Below are 4,724 nucleotides of genomic sequence, written 5' to 3'. Positions count from 1 at the left end.
GCGCCTTGCCTTGGCCCCAACCATGTTAGCCGCACCATGCGCCAATGGCATGCCAAACCCTTGGCCCCACCATGCCAAGCCAACCACACATTGCCTTGGCCCCACCATGCCAGTCCGTCCGTACCAAACCCTTTGCCCCACTATGCCAAACCATCCGTGCCATTGACCTTGGCCCCACCATGCCGGCCTTCCCCATGCGGCTACCAAAACGAAGGCGTGCGACGATCAACGACCACCCTTCCATCCTGGATGCAAATCCTAGCCATCCAAGGTCGCCAAACAACGCATGGTAACCTTTGGCCCAAAACCTTAGTTTTGGCCACGCCAAACTGCGCCAAGGCATGCCATGCCACATGTGCCAAAGGCATGCCAACCACCTTGCCACACCACATCATGCCGGCCTTCCCTATGCGGCAACCAAAATGAAGGCGTGCGACGATCAACGACCACCCTTCCATCCTAGATGAAAATCCTAGCCATCCAAGGTTGCCAAACGACGCATGGTAACCTTTGGCCCAAAACCTTAGTTTTGGCCACGCCAAACCGCGTCAAGGCATGCCATGCCACATGTGCCAATGACATGCCAACCACCTTGCCGCACCATACCATGCAGGCCTTCCCTATGCGGCTACCAAAACGAAGGCGTGCGACGATCAACGACTACCTTTCCATCCTGAATGCAAATCCTAGCCGTCCAAGGTCGCCAAACAGCGCATGGTAACCTTTGGACCCAAACCCTAGTTTTGGCCACGCCAAACCGCGCCAAGGCATGCCATGCCACATGTGCCAGTGGCATGCCAACCTCCTTGCCGCGCTATACTATGCCGGCCTTCCCCATGCGGCTACGAAAACGAAGGCGTGCGACAATCAACAGCCACCCTTCCATTCTAGATGCAAATCCTAGACGTCCAAGGTCGCCAAACAATGCATGGTAACCTTTGGCCCAAAACCCTAGTTTTGTCCATGCCAAACCGCGCCAAGGCATGCCATGCCACATGTGCCAAATGGCATGCCAATCACCTTGCCGCGCCATACCATGCCGGACTTCCCTATGCGGCTACCAAAACGCAGGCCTGCAAAAATCAACGGCCACTTTTTCATCTAAGATCCAGATCTTAGCCGTCCAAGGTTACCAGCTAACGCATGGAAACCTTTGGCTCTAGTTTGATCGCGCCTAAACAAAGCCAAAACCCTAACTTTTGTCCGCGCCTAAACTGGGCCACATTAAAGCCATAATGATGATACTTTCATGCCACTGGCTACAAAACGAAAGTTTGCAATAATCAACGGCTACCTTCCTCTTAAGATGCAAAATATCGACCGTTGAAGGTCACCACCGAGCCGGCAAGTCTCTCAAGCTCAACTTGCCAGACAACAATAACATGCTACATGTTTTCCATGAAAACACTCGAGACATCAACATATGTCACAAACTGGGGGATGCTCATTGGGTATTGGTTTGGCGGTTTACAGCGTGCGGCGTACACTACGCTCGTTATAAGAAAGTGTCATAAGGATGAGGCGGTTAGTAAATACAGGGAGTAATGGTGAAACTCTTTCTTTTATGGAAAATCAATTACAAGCGTTACCGGTTAGCACCTCCTCCCATTTACTCACCTGTTTTCCATTTCTTAATGAGACCAGAGTATGTTTCACTTCGACATGTATAAATAGGCATTACCTATTTCCACCGAACAACAAGTTCTGGTCAGGAGCATACAACAATCAGAAAACGTTTGCTAGCTTTCCCATATGTTATCTTCCCACTTTCGGATACAAGTCACAAAAAAACTACTCTTGTAGAATCAATTATTCCGGTCTCAACACTCTCTTCGCTTCCCTCCCCAAAACCAACCCTTCTCCTCCTCTGTGTGACCGAAGAAAGTCTAGAACGACCATTTCTTGGCTTAGGCCGGATTTGTACAAATTGATCTCTCGAATCTAAAGTACTCCCTTGCAGTACATTGTTTAGGGTTTAGACTCGTTTCTCACCCACACGCCCGAAATTACCGAAATCAGCAGAAACCGTTTTCACCCTCAAACAATTGGCGACCACAGTGGGAGATTGATCTTTCGGTTACAATGTCAATTTTCGACCATTGATCTCATGCTTCGACCCAGACATCAAGGAGGTAGAAGCAGGCGATCCGCTCAGGGATCGACGAATCAGTTAGCAAACGACCCGATTATCAGTCTTGACACGGCGAGGGATGACTGGGGACTGCCTAGAGGTTAAAAGCGAACGATCCAACTAGGGATCGACGACTCGATTATCAGATGAGATGACTGGGGACTTTCCACAATCACGGCGGTGCCTCCCGTAAAACCCGGAAGATTCCCTTTTCATCAGGAGACCTGAAAAATCGAGTAAGTCTTACCTAGATAAAATACATGGTTTTCTATTTCAAGTTTTCACTGGAATGATAAAACCGATAGCCATGTTATGTTTCACCCCATGTCATCTACCGACACGCAATGCTCACGGTTCCATGGTTTTCCTAAGATGTTTGCTTCACTTGCAACCGTAACCAAGACAACATCATTCCCAAAAAAATCCATTCCAAAAAAATCCATTCCAAAAGAATAATCCAAAACACTCAAGGTAACATTTGTCTATCAATCCAAAAATCCAGGAAATCAAAACCATAAACTAGGCGTTTCATTTGCCTTTCAAAAAAAAAAAACCTAAAAATAAGAAGTTCAGAAGACAGGAATACATTCAAGGAAATTTTTTCAAAAATGGCTTTCTCTTCTCAGAAAGAGCCTCCTTCGTGATTTGGAGAGCCTCCCTCTTCAACTTCAGCTTCCTGGACAATTTTTCGACTTCCGCTTCCCGCTTCTTCACCATATCCGCAGAAAGACCTTCGACTGTTTCGACCAGCAACTTTTCAACCTCAGAGAAACCATAAATAAACCAAGGACCATTGAACTCGAAGTTTACACACATGTCACGATGGAATCTCCATCTCGAGATTACATCCTTAGAAATAGTATTGCCGGTCACGTTGCACATGTCGTCAATCGAAGACAAAGATTCCTCCACATGCTTAATCAACGCAAATAGAATAGTATCCTTCTTGGTCGTGGCGATATGTCTGTAGCTTTCCCATATCTTGGTGTATAGTGCCGCATGTTTGGCTGGCATGCTAAATACCCCGATCAACACATGATCCGGATAAGGAACCAGGTATGGAGGGTTGAAAGTGGCGCCCGTGTCTACATCAGCAACCGGCAAGGGATTCCTAACGACAATTGCACATGCGGCCACTGGAGTACTCTCCATTGTCCGAGTCACAACGACGTTTTCATCTCGATCAATATCCATTTCAAGGTCGCCCGGTGTGGCTTCCATAATTAGAGACAAAGCTGTATCACCACCGGTCTCCGTCTCAGGGCCATCTTCAGAAACGGTTTCCCCCTATGACATCACGGATTAGATATTTTCCAAAGAGAAAGAAAAAAAACATGCGGGAGACTCACTGATTCTCTTTCATACTGGATAGAGGAAGATTCAACACTGCTATCGGAAGAACTACTCTCACCATCACTGAACTCTGAGCTTTCATCCTTCTCGGGTTCCCCACGGATAAGCTCAGCACCGCCACCCTCCATATCGAGAAGCGATGTTTTTTGACTACTTGCAAGTTTGGTAAAGGCGTTCACGCTGCTGAGACCCTAGGCAAGATACAAAGACGGATACTCAGGAAAAGAAACAAGGACATTCACGATCCAACTAAAGTCAAGAGAAAAATCACACGTACCCGTGTATTGGACGAACTGAAATTCGGTAGCGCGGTCGAAACTTACTGGGAACCATTTGCACGGCTTTTAGATCTTCGCTCCTTCACTTGGGGACTATCTGCATTCGGGCTGACGGATTTTCGCTTGGGCGAAGAAGGATCCCTCAGCCGTGGATGCTCCGCTAAAACCGCAGGAGAAGGCTTACCGCGACGGTTTTCTTCCACATCATTCACGAATCCATGGAAAACGAGAAACTCATCCTACCAAAATATGTTATATTTGGAGGTTGTTGATGGATTTCGTTCCGCAAGCAGGAAAGGGAGACTTTTACCCGACACAAGAACAGTAGCATAGAGAAAAGTTGGCAACGAGACTTCTGGAACAACCGGATGACGAACAAGTGGGACCCCTTGATCAAAACCCATATGCCGAGCCGCCCTATAAATATTGTAAGAGACTGCTTTGCAAGATCCTCGAAATAAAGACGGCACATAACCGGGCGTGTAGCTTCGCATGAACACCATCTCTCCAACACTCATATCCTCTTTATCAGAAGACAAAGACATGCTCGGAGTAGGAGCGAAGGTACTGATCTGAGTTATAGACGCATGCACCGGATCCCATGGACGAAAATTGACCGTGTGCGAGTTGTCAAGGAATCCAACCAGGTTCGAACTAATCTTTGGGCGCCTATTCGACCAACGCAGTATCCTAGAGCCACCCCAAGACTCGGGAAGTACGTCCAACGGTTTTGGAGCATAACTTTCGAAGTGCTTCCACAACCACGCTTGGATAAAGGCAGCATGAATATCGAATCCACTTTCATGTAACCATTTGAAGCACACATGTCCGCGACCAGCTGATCCAAGTGTGTGTACATAGAACCAAGAAACAAGCCGCCAATAGGGAGAACGACACCTTTTGCCAATTTTATGGAAAACTTGATAAGTTCATGTCTTATCTCCTTCTTACCCGAGTCGTCA

Source organism: Papaver somniferum, chromosome 6, assembly GCF_003573695.1.
Source record: "Papaver somniferum cultivar HN1 chromosome 6, ASM357369v1, whole genome shotgun sequence".
In the NCBI taxonomy this organism is placed as follows: Eukaryota; Viridiplantae; Streptophyta; class Magnoliopsida; order Ranunculales; family Papaveraceae; genus Papaver; species Papaver somniferum.
The sequence above is the reverse complement of the archived record's forward strand: the minus strand, read 5'-3'. Positions refer to the sequence as shown.